The sequence below is a fragment of the Corvus brachyrhynchos genome, unplaced genomic scaffold, assembly GCF_000691975.1.
Source record: "Corvus brachyrhynchos isolate BGI_N302 unplaced genomic scaffold, ASM69197v1 scaffold167, whole genome shotgun sequence".
In the NCBI taxonomy this organism is placed as follows: domain Eukaryota; kingdom Metazoa; phylum Chordata; class Aves; order Passeriformes; family Corvidae; genus Corvus; species Corvus brachyrhynchos.
The window spans coordinates 7,044,238-7,059,891 of NW_008239547.1; the positions used below are offsets into that span (position 1 = coordinate 7,044,238).

At 37.2% G+C, this 15,654-nt stretch overlaps 1 long non-coding RNA gene across 2 annotated transcripts; it reads left to right on the forward strand.

Moving 5' to 3' along the window:
• Positions 1-342: 342 nt before the first annotated feature.
• On the forward strand, positions 343-13,509 carry LOC108448472. Of its 2 annotated transcripts, XR_001864362.1 has the most exons (4): positions 343-431; positions 610-740; positions 11,554-11,663; positions 13,308-13,509. It is a non-coding gene; the product is annotated as an uncharacterized LOC108448472 (long non-coding RNA). The 2 variants fall into 2 exon arrangements; XR_001864361.1 differs by having other exon boundaries at positions 349-740.
• The last annotated feature ends 2,145 nt before the right edge of the window (positions 13,510-15,654 follow it).

The following is a 15,654-nucleotide window of genomic DNA, read 5'->3' on the forward strand; positions in this document are numbered from 1 at the left end:
TCCTGGTGTTAATATATTTGTGTGATATCCTTTTGAAACATGGCTGAAGTGTGTAGCCAGTACCTCACACTCTTGTAGAAGAGCTCATGATGAATGTACAGTCAAATACCCTTAATATTTTGCAGATGCTGTGAACACCAATTATAGAACACTGACTGCAGTGAAGGGGTTAATGATTAATTAAGTATGATGATATGAATTAAGTATCAGCAGGGTCTAGGGTAATTGATGTCAGGTGAATGGGAAACTCCCCAGGATAATGTCAGTGCCAGAGGGAGTGGTGATTAGTGGGGATAAATGCTGGTGTGATCTGCATCTGATGAAGGCAGAGCTGAAATGTTTGTGGGACTGGGCCCAGCTGAGAGTAATAAAGGCTTTTCTGTTCCCAACTGAGAATAAAGGAGATTTTGAATCAAAATATGTAAATACAGGTAGAAACCTTTCCATCTTTGGAAAGTGCAACAAGACATATGTTTTTAATACATATCTGGACAAAACCTTAGAAAGCAATTCTAAAAGTTCATTGTGAGCAATGTAATCCCTGATTTTAAGTAGTTTCAAGAAAGGAAGAAAATTGAGATCTATTATTTTTCTCTTTTTGTTTCAAAGAACTATGCAGATAGTTCAAAGTACAGATGAAGACTTTGCTGTGCTTCCACTTATTTCCTTTGCAAACTAGAGTCCACATATTCTGGTAGAACTTTGTAAATCTTCTTGAGGATCCCAGATGGAAAACACCGGTAAGTGTTGTTTTATTTAGGTTTTAGATATGTATAACTTCCTATTGTTGTAAAAGCAGTCATAAGAAGGGCTTGTTGGGAAAACTCTAGATAATTTTGATTCATTTGAAGAAAAAAGCAAGACTGTTGTGTGCATTGTAAAATGCAATACAGGATTTGTAGTGCATAAGATTCACTCAAGATTGTAATACTGTAATCACTTAAGATTGTCTCATAATGTATGTACTTTACTGAGATTAATTAAGGTTGTGTAAGAAAGCTCAATTACTCCATTACCTAACTTAGACGTGCTTGAAAATGCTCTTTATTGAGTAACCTTATATATTAATCTAGACCAACAAATGTGTGTCTTGTGCAATTATTTTACTTTAATATCTTTTTCCTTTCACACTACCTACAAGGGCTGTGACAATGGTGCTTATTTATTTACTGTAGGCATATTCTGTGAATTCTTGGTGTGAATCTGGGCCATCAGTTTAGTTGACATGCCAAACAAGAAAAACAGGCAGAAATTAAGACTTCCCTGGGATACCAGTAAAGGTTTTCTGTGCAGAAATTTGCAGAAGTCTAACCAGGTTTGTGGACAATGAAACCTAAACACAGGTCACAAAGAAGGAAAGTTGGGTTTTACTCTGTAGTTTTACAATCATAGTATGATTGTTGAGTGGGTGGATTACTCATTATTTACAGTACAGTGCCAACACATACAGTATCTACTTCTACATTATATAGGACAATATCTTTAAACGTAAAGGTAATGTAAAACAATGGAGAATCTGTCATGTTGCTACTTCAGCAGCAATTGCTCTAAAAGTACAGCTTTTCTGCTATATATTGGAATGGATTCTTGTTGATTACTATACATCTGGATAGTGTGATATGCGTAAAATGTGCAATTAATAATTATTTTGGATTTTAAATATTTATATTCCTTAATTTTCTAGATAAAATGAATTAGTTTATTTTAAGTTAATGAGGGGATTCATCTTTGGAGTGTGCAAAACTTAGTTACACACTTTTTGTGAAAGATCTAATAATATGGGAAATATTTGTTTCACTTTACAATAGATTGTCCCTGTATCCCTCAAAAAATAAAAATTTTGTCCAATTATGGATTAACTCTTACAATTTACATAACTTTGAGTTAAAAAATATTTTAACTTAGTATATACTACTATAAATGAAGACATTCTGCTTTCATTAGAGGTATAGGTATTTTGCAGTCATGCCAAAATTTGTCACTGAATTAATTTCTTGCCTTACTGTTAAAGTTCTTAAAGAGCTTTATGCAATAGAGTGAGTAACATTCTCCATTCCTTTACAAAAGGGAAACTTGATGAAGAAATAGCTCAGGGAATCCAATTCTTTGATGTGTTTTATTCAACAGATCTTTCATGGAGGTCAGCTGGAACTCCCACTGACCTCTTTGCAGCTACATTTATGCCAACACAAAGCAGCTGATGTGTTGGAGAGCTGGAGAACCTGGTCAGTAATTTAAAGCCAGGTCTTGTACTTTTAAATCCCACATGTTGAAACAAGAAGAAATATTTGTTTTTCTGCCTTTTTCCCCCTGCCTATGAACACATAACTGTTATGGACTCAGCGACTCAGCTTTTTGGATTCTGTGACTGCACTGAGAGTGGGATCACTTGGCCAGCACAGCAGGGCTCCACAGCTGCACCAAGAGCTCATGAGGCAGGCTCCCCAGCAGTGCTTATTGCACTTGTGTGTACAGCAGGTCTTACTGAGTAATGCACGCAGCCTCACTGCTGGTAGGCTCTGTGTAGCTCACCCTTTCAGTGAGTTCATTGCAAATGTCATTGTCTAATTTTCCCAGAAAAGGAAGGGGAAAAATTTCTCCTTTTCTGAAACTATATGTCTGATTGTAAAGATGCTTCCCTGCTGCTGGCAGTAAAATGCAGGAAATATGGGACAATTCTTGGAAGAGAACAAGAGGTGACTGAACGTGCAGCCATGCAGCTAACTCACCGAGTGGGCATTCCAGCAGCCTGGATAACGATTATTTATGTTGTGGCTATGTCTAAAATGACCTGGGTGCTTTCCAAATACAATCCTTGCACCCAAGAGTTGGAGTACAAGAAAACAGACAGACACATGGTGAAGACTGTTTGAGGACAGAGCAAAGAAACAAGGTACTAAAGCTGAAGACAGAAATAACTAATTTTCCTAAGTTTGTTGCTTTGTTTAATGTCAATACTTGCAACCATACTAATATAAGTACTATTACTACTAAAATCCTGTCTCTTTTACAAGTATCTTCACTGTTTACCTTTTCTCCACAACCAAGATCCCTATGTTCTCCCTTTTACCAGGTCAAAAATATTTTTGGCAAAAAACCAAAAAGTAAGTCATATATCCTTGAGCTATAGATAACAGTCCGCAGTTTTAGGGGCTTGGACAACTTACAGCCGCACAGAATTTGACAGTGAATAAATGCTATGCAGCTGAAGTGTACCCCGTGTTCTCAATCCTGATGACTGGAGACAGTCTATAAAATATAAGGATAAACTGAAAATGTTGTCGCAGCATGAGGTTGTGAAAAGTTTGAAATTCCATGCTTGCTTTGCTTGGTGCCCTAGGGACTATAAAACAATACAGCCTTCAAATGTTCAGCAGAGTCAAAATATAGAAATTAAGTATCCTTCGTGATCAATAGGGGAGTGGAGAAAGAGAATTAATTGGAATGCCTGATGAGTTATTGCCAGCTGAAGTCTGTAAGAAATTTCAGTGATGCCATTTCCAAAGCCTTATGGATGGCTTCGGTCACAGCTGGACTCTCTGGATAAATACTCAGATTAAATTCTTGGGGTTTTTTAGCTCTGGACAACAGTGTAAAGGTACCTTAAAAACAATCAGAAAATGTTTTGCACAGACATACAATTTTAACTTTATAGTCACGTGGTTCTAGATCAGATTCACTGCTGGAGCCAGCAAGGAAGGCAGTGCAGTGACAGCCCTGGGTCCTGCAGGGATGCACATGGTCACTGTGTGTGCTCAGTGGGGCAAAGGCAGTCAACACATTGAGTGGGAAGCTGCTTCTGAAAGCAACAGACTGGTTTGGTCTTGCCTCTTGGAAGTAGGTGTCTAACCTGCAGTCTGGCAAAGCTCTTTCTCTCCTTCTTTCCAGTTTCTTGGTTTCCAGTGCTTCCCTGGGGACAGCTGACCTGTTTTTAAGAAGTGGAGATATAGCCGAACTTGTCCCTAAGGACCTTTTCAGACATTTCCTTAGGTGCCAAAATTGTTTTAGACAGCTAGGAACTCTGACCATTACAGGAGAGCTGCTTATGGGTTTTGAGAGTCATAAGTTAGCTTTACTTTCCTAAATTCTGCCAATCTCAATCTATTTTAGGGCTCTGGATCTCAGTATGGACTATGGCTACAGAATGACTTCGTGTTAGGATAACTTCTCCTTCAGGTGTCTTGCATATCTCTTTATGGTTTAATGGGTAAAATTCCTGTTGGAATCAAAACTCCTGATGAGTAGAATAGAGCACAGAACTGCAAGTTGAACAGGGCTGTAAAGCAGAAGCAGGACAAAAGGGCAGTTTAGAGGAGAGGAAGGGAGCTAGTGATATTGGACAAAATGAGCTGTGCTTGTGAAGAAAGCTGAAAGTTGTACCTTTTTGGGGCTTGTGTGTATAGTATTCAGGGAAAAAGCAGAGAAGATTGAAGGCTAAGACTGAAGTCTATACATTTGGGCTGTCAGATTTATTTGCTCAGCCTTTTCTGAGATAAGGATAATACCCACAAAGTTCTGAATATAATTTGCATGGCACAGAATAAGATTTAGTCAAAAGAATGAGAAAATAAAATAGGAAAAGAGAATGGCATGACTTCATGGAGGTCTTCATGTGCTGTGGTTCATTTAGATTTGTTCCCTATAATGGCCCATCACAGAGCATATTTCTCAATTCATGCAACTCCTGCCTAAATAAGAGATGCCTAAATCAATCAGTTGAAGCTTTGCAGAGCAGCATTAAACAAGATCACTTTAATTTAAATCTATTTCCAGATTTCAGGTGTGAGTCTCAACACTTTATGCTTCCTTCAAGCAAACAGGATATTGTCCCAGGACTCTGCAACACAGTCTGGGTAATGTCATGACAAAAAAGAATGTATTCTGAACTCTTCATTCATCTTTCCAAAGTGTTGGCCACATCTGAGCACTGATATATATTAATGCAAATCTTCTGCGTGAGGCTTTAAAATGCATTTGCAAGAAAACACCTGACAGTTTTCAGATAAAGGCTTCCTTAGAGCTGTCTCAAAATATTTCTCCAGGTGTAAAGTTTCTAAATAGAGCAGGACATCTGACTACAGAAATTTTCAGTGCAGTGTGCCACTGTGGTGGTCTGAGGTGCTGAGCAGGTGATGGAGTGAATTCAGAGCTATGATGGTGCAAGAATGAGATCTTGCTTTTCACATTGGATGGAGTTTTCAAATGAGACTTTAAATTTCATCTGGGAATCCATTATGTCTTGGAATGAGACTAATGTTTAAAGACTGAGATGTGACTACAGTAAGTCCAGAAGATGTTTGCTGGTACCCAAGGATCCTTTCCAAAATAACCGAGTGCTTGTATTTCTTTGTGAACTTGAAAGAAAAATGAGCCACTACTGAAATGAAAAAGAGCCACAGTTATTTTCACAGGACCAAAACGTCAAGCATTTAGAGCAGCAAAACATTAGCTCATTTCCTAGTTGAGAAAATTGACAGTAAAGGAAGTGCTCTTTTGTGACTGCAGATAAATAATGGGAAGATTTAGGCTTCTTAATTAGCAAAATTTAAGGACTGAGCTATTGTGTACTGGACTTTCAATGTGTCAAGATGATTATGTAAAAATATTGCAAATAGAAATAATTTTTATATTACTTGATACAATATAAGTTGAAATGGTGATTTCAAGAGAAGAACCTTGGCGTCTTGAGGTGCAAAGAAAATGAAAATGAGTATTTGCCAAGAGCTAAGTACACAGTGATTTACCTATACTGCAAACAAATGTATCCAAGTGTATGCAGTTTCTCATATACTACGATTTGATTGCTAATAGATAGTAAAAGTTTTCATTTACCTTTTTCTTATTATCTAGGAAAATAGCATTAGAATTTTAGAAAAGATTCTTGTTTTCAGCCTGGCATACTTAGTAATTCTGAGGAAAAAAACTACACTCATAAATGATATTGTTTGAAGTTGGAAGTATCTTAAAATGTCTTTCAACTGTCAGAAATGGCTTTGGACATTAAGTGAATAGCAATAAATTGAAACTCTCTGATATTGCTAAAACTATACAACATCAACTTTTTTTAAGACCCACCATAGAAATCTGCTAGGCAGTTGTTGAATCATCCTTAATATCTTAGTTATTAACAATGTGACATTATTTCTAAAAGAGTCTTATGCCATAATGCATTCAATAAGAAAAATTTTCAAAAAAAAAAAAAGATTTTTTTTTTTCAAATTAATGTGACTGAGCTAAATACACCTCACAGCAAAACAGGAAAAGAAGGGATGTTGTTTTCTCACTCTGATTTCAGCACACAGAAATGCCTTCATATCTTCCTCTAAAAAAATATATAGTGACTTTATAAAAAATATTAAGCATTGCTGAAAGCTGAGTGTTATTGTATGAGAAATACCATGTATGAAGTTTTCATTCTATTAGTTGTCAGTGCTTCAGGATCTTGAATTAGAAAATGGTATTCTAGTATTGATCTTGCTTCTCTCAGTTTCTTAATATGTAGGAGGTATTATATCCATTCTTACCTCAAATGAATAGTGAAAATATTATTTTACACAATTTGGACAGTTTGCAGTAACCTCCTAAATGCTATTCTGGTATGGCTGAGGCTCAAATTAAAATTAATCACAGTTTTACTTATTAAAGGATGTATAAATTTTATATGAATATAAAATTAAAGGCTTAGAAAGAATTTAGATGATACTTGCGTGCGTTCTACTGGTACTGAGTACCACTTAATATAATAAATAATTTATACTGGTTGAAGTATTTTTTTTTCCCTCGCTTGGCTCCATGGGCTGATACAGCTGTTGCAGCTGCATAAAACAGTCTTAAGAAACATCCAGTGTTGCAGGGCATTCTCAGTGATTTAACGTTTCTCTCAATAACATGAACATTACATAAACCCAAAGGCAAATTGAAAGATAGCTGTGATACCACTGACTTGAACCTACTTTGGAATTTAACCAATATAAATCAATTCTGCTGACCTTTAATTGAAAAGATTATATTTTATTTGTTAAGAAGGTGTTTCTCTTAAAATCTATAGGGTGTTGTAATCATTTAAAGAAATTGAGAAGCTTTCTTTATATTTCTTTGTACGTGTTGGTGAATGGACACTGCTATAGAAAGAATTGAAGGGTTGTTGGGGTGAGTATTGACAAGACATCAGAAAATAAACTGTATAAATCTATTTTTTTATCTAAAACAATGTTTAGAAGAGGGTTCATTTCCTATAATGAAAGAATGCTTGTCAAAAAAAAAAAAATTACTTTTATTTAGAAAATATTATAATGAAGCGATGAGCTAGAGCCTACTTACCTGGATAAGCCTTTTATAGATTTTATAGCTAAAATAATTTCCTAGTGTTCCATTGGATTGCTTTTTTTATTTCAACCAAGCTTCATTATTTTGGAGATGGTTCCATTATTTCCCTGTTTCAGACCTCACATGGAGTTACTGCACAAGCTGCATATGTGGAAACAGGTATATTTGCCAAGACTGTCTACCTAGAGTGTTACTGTTTTGTGAGTACTGATTTCACTCATAAAAGGAGAAAAGACAAAGTCAAGGAGAGCTTTCTGTTTTCCAAACTGGCTGCAGAGAAATAACTGTGAAACTGAAGGCACAGTCTTTACCTCTGAGAGATGGATATTGAAGGTTTGGGGTTTTTTTGTTTAATTTACTGTAAATAGGTCCCAGGTATTGTTGCCAGATGGTTTTAGAAAAAAGATTGAACTTCATAAATATAGAGGAGAGGTTTATAGAGGTTCTTTAGCATAAATGAACACTGATGACACTGAACAAATCCCATTGAAAGTGTATGTCCTGGTCTAAGTGTTGGACTAAGCAAAAGACAGAAGGGGAAAAAGATTCTCCAAGTACCATTCCTAAAGACTTGTCTGCTCCTGACATGGGAGCACAGAGCAAACAGCTTTTACCAGTTGTAAGCTGAACTGCAGAAACTGGAGCAGTGGAACAAGCCCAGCACTGGACAGGCATGTGTTTGCAGGCAGCCTGGGCCATACACAGCTCTAGTGCAGCCATGCAGTGGTCAGGTCCCAGGTCAGCACTTGCACCCTGCTCTCCACAACAGGAGTACACCAGCTCCCTTGTGTTGGCTCCCTTTTTCCTTTCCTGGGACTTCAGGTGGTTGAATGCACAGATGTGTCCTTCTTGTGGCTGATGAATCTGTATCACAGTGGGTTGCTGGCTCTGTCCCCCACCATTTGAGTGCTGGCCCTCTCCCAGCCCCCCAAGAAATTCTGGGAGTGCCAGTGGAGTGGTGATGTGTGACCCTGACAGTGCAGAGCTGTCTGAAATCCAGGGCCACAATACATTTTTTGTAACACATTGATTGTGCTGAGAACCATACCTGTGCAGAAACTGTTCTGTTGGGAAATCAGCACGTGATTGTGGGAAGTCCAGAAACAGGCAGATTTATACTCCAGATGGTAAAATGGTAGATTTCTGCCAAATGGGCTGTGGTTTTCTGCATGGACTTGGAACATGCCAGTGACACTAAAGTGAAGGATTTTGTGTCCTTATTACAGAATGACTGCTTTTCCTTCCCCCTAGAGGTGAGCAAGAAGGAGTAATGAGTGGGAAATGCTCTTGGTATCTAAACAGTCTTCGTCAAACAAAAGAGGTGGTGTTTTTGTTTTTTTTAGTTTTGCTGTTACTATCTGTCTGCTAAAATGTTATAATGCCTATGTATGATTTAAAGGATAAGTAATTCTTACCTCTGTAGTTAAAGTACCACCAATAAGTCATCTAACACATGATATATCTCTATCAAAGATTGTGTTGTTAAGTCTTTCCAAATGCACGAAAGACAAAAGAACTCTAAATAGCAGAATATTGCAGAGTATGCTTTTGTTTATGAAAACCTCCACTACTAGGATATCTGTCCAGTTATCTCTAAGTGGCTGAACTGTATAATGCATTTTACTATGGTACTTATGGATATTAAAAGCTCTGTTTTATGATAATATTTTTTTTAACTGGTTTTGGTCATTAAAGACTTAGATTGTCTAAAGATATATTTTGAAAGTGCCTAGGCAAATGAATGCTTAACTTTACCTGGTTACTCAAATTAATGTTATGTATTTTGAGTATTGTTAAATATTTATCTAAATATGAAATGATGAAAAACCCCATAAATCAAAATATTCAATTCACTGAAATTTTGAAACCTAGAGGTATTATTTTTCTGGGCTGTTTTCCAGCCTTTGGAACATGGGATGCATGTGTGCACAGCTGCCCATGTCACATGCTGCCTTCCATTCTTGTGTGTTCTTCAGTACCATTATAATGGGGTTCATCTAATAATAATTTACAATTATTTTTTTACATTGAGATGAATTACCACAATACATTATTATGGCTTTCACTTCATTCATTGTTTCAAACTTCAGGAAGTTATATACAGAGACTTTTCTGAGTGTTTATAAAACAAACCAAATGAAAGGAATTCAAATCTAGAAGAGAAGAGGTCTAAGGAGATAGTATTAATTCCAATTTGCTTTAAAGCCTTAGATTTCTGTGGCTTTTGGAGTACTATGGAGAATTTTAAGGTTCTATGGTGTAACAGATATCCTAATGAGTAAAAGCACCATTCACACATTTGCTGCAGTCACCCTTGATATTGAAACAGCATGGTGGGTGAATGGGTCACCGTTTTTTGGGGTTTGACATTTTAAAGAGGTGTTAGGTGTAAGAAATTTAAGAAAGAATTCAAATTTTTCACAGGAGTTGTCTATCAATAAGGGGAAAGAAGGGAGAAGTATATGCTGTGGTGAGAAAGAGTAGGGAAGTAGATGTTTGCAGCAAGCCTTGAGGTGGCTCAGCCAGTCCCTAGCACAGCATAACTCAGGTACTGGGCTTTGTGATCAGTTCTGATGAGATTTTTGTCATCACCTTACATGCACATCATGTTATGGTAACTCTTTCTGCCTTACCTGGAACTGCTAGGGCTCTTCTAGCCACTCTGGATGAAGTGACACAGATACACTTAGCAACTGGGAGTGCTTTTAGAAGCCAAATATAGCTGCAGTTCCTGCTAGATGGAACTTAGGAGGAAAAGGTGAAGAGCCATGGGGTATTGAATCCCCTGGAGGTAGGCAGGTGTTTATGGGTGTTTAACAGATATGCTAGATGAAAGGATTTTCAAAAGTAAACCTTCCCCCCTGATTAATGATGTCCTCAGGTACAGATATTAAATTTTTCAAATATTTTCCTGTGCCACTCTTATTGATGACTTTGTTAGAAACTTTGTTAACTGATCAAAATATTTTGTGCCAGGATTCTGGTAGGATCTGTAATAAACTCTCTGTTACACTAATCAAAGAGTACCTCTTTTTAAGTCATACAGATAATGTATGACATGAAGAATGAAGTGTGAGGACTTGAAACTTTCTCTGCTCATTGCTCAAGTGTATGCACAGAGCAAATATACAGCTGACTAATTTGTAATAGATAAAACTGAATTTTTTTTCCTTAGAAAATGTTTCATATGTGTATGGTTTCCTTTTCACAAATTTCTGTTCCTGAGCATGGAAGTACCTTCATGAACCAAATATGCAATTTTGTAGGTATTTTTTTTGTTTGATTCATCTGTATTACATAAAAAATTTTGGACAAAAAACCTCTGTGGAACACCACTCCTCATGTTTCATACTTCCATTGTTACATTTTTACATTAAAACTGTTCAATGGAGTTATAAGGTGACAAGAATTACTGTTGAAGCAAAAAAAAAAGGCTCAGACAGCTCCCCTCATGCTTTGAGCTTGTCATTTCAATAGCTGACCCTTTCCTCAAGACGCTATAAATGGAGATTTCAGACATTTGAAAAAAGTATTTTCCTATAAACACATAGACTATTGATTGGTCAGGAAATTATGGCAAAACAAATTGAGTCAATTTTATGAAGTCTTAAGGTTGATGAACTTGGAGAAGGCTGAAAGAGCAGATTAGTTAGCTGACTAAAAATTAGTCAGAACTGAAAATTAAGCATTCAGCCACCTGGAGAAGCATTTCACTGAAAATAAATTGCTGAATAGTTGTATTTTGGATTGCTGCCTATAGTTTGTCAAATGTATAATGCCACAGTAAAAATTTTTTTGAAATTATTTATGGTCCTTTTTTGCTGAAGGCCATATGCTGCTTAGCCCTGCACAGATTGCTACTGTCAGTTTGCTCTGTTTTTCCTATCTACATGAAAGAGAAATTTAGAGTGCAATTTTTTATAAATTTATAATTGGTTAGTAGAATGGACTTAGAAATGAAGAAGATAAATTCATAAGAGAAACAACATAAAAAATTCAATTAGCTTTTAAAATACAGTGGTTTCTTTTGAAAGCAGTGTAGCAAAACACTGAAAAAAAAGGGGAAATTTGTAATTTTGAAGCTACACCATTTGTTTCTGTCTTGTCTTTGAATGCAAGAGATAGAATATAGGAAAAAGTCATCTTCCTTCCCAAATAATTGTCATTCCTCTCCTCTTCCCCCTCCTCATGCTTCTTATTTTTTATTTTTATTTTTCTATTGCTTAGATGGTAAAAGAAAACGAAGATGGAAATCAACAAAGAAAAAGGAAAAATCCAGAAGAAAAAAACCACATAACATTAGCCATTTCAAGTAGGACTGATGCAGATTTTCAAAAGTAAGTTTATTTGATTTCATGATTTTCCTCCACAAAATTTAAAAGACAACACTCTGAAAAAGAAAAGTTCTCATGAAAATGTTCGAAGTTTTAAATCAATTCTAGTGTTCAGTTATGCTTGTTCTGTGAAATGTGGATCTTGAACAAAGTTACCCAACAAATCTAGAAATTGCTATCAGATAGTAGTGCCTTGGTCCAGCTGAAGCCAATGAGAGAAATCCCATTTTCTTCAGGCTGGGATTTCTCCCCACAATATCACATTAAAATAAGTGATCAAAGTTTCATCAGTGCATATTCTCTGACTCCATGTATGCAGTAGTTCCTCCCTCTCCAGGTAAAGGGTCAAATTTAACATATTTTGGTCTCTTTGATGTGAACATAATAAGAGAACCAATAAACCCATAAGATTTTTAAGTCATCCTGTAGAATTTTTCATCTCTGGCAAAAGGTTGTACTTTAGCTCTAACAAAAACAGATAAACAGCTTTTTTATTTAACTCCAAAAAAAAAAAAAAAAAAAAAAAAAAAAAAAAAAAAAAGAAAAGAAAAACGCCACTCACTTAAGAAGTTTATTCACATTTTTCTTTCAAAGTCCTTTGAAAATCAGGGAATAATTGTGAATGCAGTTCCTAAGGATGTAGTTGTTCTACTGGTGGGAACCAGCATGTAGCTGGGTTAGAGCTGAGTCCTTTTTGCCTATTGAAGAAGTGATCACAGGGCTGACAGCTGGAGTTTACTCGATGGTACAATAAAGCATCCCTATAGGTACCCTTTGTTGTATTTAAAATGCCAAGTGAAATCTTAGTGCACTTTTTTCTTTGCTTTCCTTTTTTTCCTCTGTTGAGTATTATATCTTTAACCAAGGAAATGAAAAGAAGATAGATAAGCAAAAGAGATCAACACGCACCCCCAATTATTTAAGACACTCTCTGGGGAAATGATGTTTTTCACTTATTTATGTTTTATTCTTGTGTTTTTGGGTTAGCCAGTGAAGAGAAAGTCCAGTGATTACTTGAAGTTTTGTGCCACAATGATTATTCAAATGAGTAGAAATCTGTATGACAACCACATCTCTTGATGATATTTCATGTTGTCCTTCAAATTCTGTACATTAACACTGCTTGAATAAAGGTAAGATCTACTTAATAAGTGGAAAATAGGCCTTAAATTATTGAAAATAAGGGGAAAAAACCCCCAAAACAACCAAATCTCAAGTGCTCTGAATGACCTAATTAAAAAGAGATATTTCCTACCATTTTGGAAAATATAGTACATTTGAATACATTTTGAAAACCCTTTTTACTATCACTCTAGAGGGCAAGTGTGTTTGCCAGTTTATATTCCCTATACAGTTTCAAGTCACCGGACTTGCTCCAATGTTCATTCACTGATCATATTTTGTTAGCAATTTTTCTCCAGAATAGGATAAACTTGTGGCATCTGTCTTGCTGTTGAAATGAAACAATCTGTAGACAGTCACAGTGTGTTGCGATGCCCTCACTTTATGACAAAGAGGGAAGATCCACAGGAGTGGAAGCAGGCATCCACTGCCTGGAAGATCACTATGTGAACTTCAAGTCTTTTTGAATGTGTGCTGTCACACCAGAGTATTGTGGATGACAAATATTTTGCCATCATATTTCAGAGGATTCAAATCATCAACCGTATGAAGTTTAACAAGGGAAAGTGCCAGATTCTCCATCTGAAACAGGGCAACCCTGGACATCTGTACAGACTGGGGAATGACAGGTTGGAGAGCAGCCCCGTGGAAAGTGATCTCAGAGTCCTCATTGATGGCAAGATGAACATGAGCCAGCAGTGCCCTGGCAGCCGGGAGGGCCAGCTGTGTCCTGGGGTGCATCAGGCACAGCATCACCAGCCAGGCAAGGGAGGGGATTGTCCACTCTGCTCTGCACTGGGGTGGCCTCACCTCGAGTGCTGGGGGCAGTTTTGGGTACCAAAATACAAGAAGAATATAAAGCTGTTAAAAAGCATCCGAAGACGGCTACAAGGATGGTGAAGGACCTTGAGGGGAAGCATTAAGGGAATACCTGAGATCACTTTTTCTGTTCAGCCTGGAGAAGAGGAGACTGAAGGGAGAACTCATTGCAGTCTAGAGCTTCCTTACAATGGGAAGAGGAGGGATAGACACTGATTTCTTTGTAGTAACCAGTGACAGCACCTGAGGGAATGGCATGAAGCTGAGTCAAGGGAGGTTTAGTTTGGATATCAGAAAAAGGCTCTCAGAGGCTGGTTGGGCACTGGAATGGACTCTCCAGGGAAGTGGTCATGACACCAAATCTGTCAGAGTTCAAGAAGATTTTGGACACTGCTTTTAGGCAGATGGTGTGAATTTTGGAGTTGTCCTGTGCAATGTGAATATTTGGACTTTGTGATCCATGTGGGTCCCCTCTAACTCATGATATTCTATGATTCTATGATTTATTTTCAACTTTGTTCTGGAAATTTGTTTTAGGTATTAGGTAAAGAACTTCCAATGTATTTTGTGCTGACTTGGGATGTTCATCACTATTTTGCAGAGGGCTCACATAGGGTATAACTAAAATTCACAGGTAACATTGTTATCAAATGTAGTAAGTACTCATTTTCGCTTTTAGAAATCAGGAAGCCAAGGCTGTGCTTTGGCAGACTTTGACCCCAAAGAAAATATAGAATGAAATGAAGCTTCTTGTTGAAACGCAGAATTACATTTTGGGTCAGCTTTTCTTCTCCATTAGCATCAGTTGACAGGGTGCCCTCTTGCAGGGCCTTAGTCATGCAAAAAGAGAACCCCTCTATTTCTACTAAAGCTGTTTCATAGGTGTGAGTGGGTCCTGGTGAATGGAGAAGTGTGAATTATGTCCTTATGTATTACTGTGTTTTAAGATGTAAAGCAGAGTGGGAGTTCTTGAGCTTCAGACAGGCAAGGATCCTGAAAAACTAACTCTGCTAGTGACACAGATCATGGCCAGGAAAGGTCTGCCAAAGGGCCCCTAAAAACAAGTGTATGGCTACTAAATTGCATGCTAAAGCCTTTCAAAAAGGGTCATGTGTTTTATTGCCAAGACACTCAGGTGAGGAACTCAGGTGAGTAGGCTTTGCCAACATTTTGGACAAGTATGCCTCACTTATGTCCCTATTCTTCAGACCAAAAGGTTTAAATTCAGTTTACTTCTAATAGAAGTGAAAACCAAAGTGATTTTATTTGTTTCAAAAGCAGACCTAAAAAATACTCTCACTTCTATGCTCACCACTGATAGTTTAGTTTTTGAAATTTAGCCAGGACAGGCACTGTGTAAGAAGTGGACCTGAATAGACATTTAAATTTTTTTTTTATCTGCAATAGCTCTTGGTGTTGGGTGAGCATCATGAAACTCTCATGAGATTTTGACTGAGCCTAACATGCAATTCTTTCATGAGCTGTGGATCATAAATATTTCACATTTCTTGACAGCTCACAAGATTCTTTCTGTTTGAAATGGGTACATTTTAACTCGCCCACCAAGCCCCCTTGTACTCTTGCCAAATATGGATGTAAACAGGATTCAAAGGGCTACCTTGAAAATTATTATGTTAATTGGAGCACCCTTTAGTGTGTGGCCTTTTGTGTGGCCAGGACAGGCTGTGCCATCTGAGGAAGAGCCCTGCAAAGGAGTGCTGACTTGGAGTCCTTCTACATCTCCATTGTACTGCATTTACTGAAGCTGGCTCCAAGAGCAGGAGAGATCAGATTATAGAAAATTCTGGGTTTATCTAGTATGCAGTGGTCAGTCAGGCTGGCAGAAAGTGCAAGTCTGTCATAACCTCTCTTACCATCTTGTTCAGTCTTTGGCTTAGGGCACAATCTATTTTAAAAACACAGTATTCCTGTAACTTTCCTCCCTAGCTCCCATTTCTATTCAGTACACTTACAGGATTGAGAAAAAGGTCCAGAAATTGGCATTGTGGCCAATGTTTGTCTGTTATAACCAGAGAGGAATGTCTTGAACTTA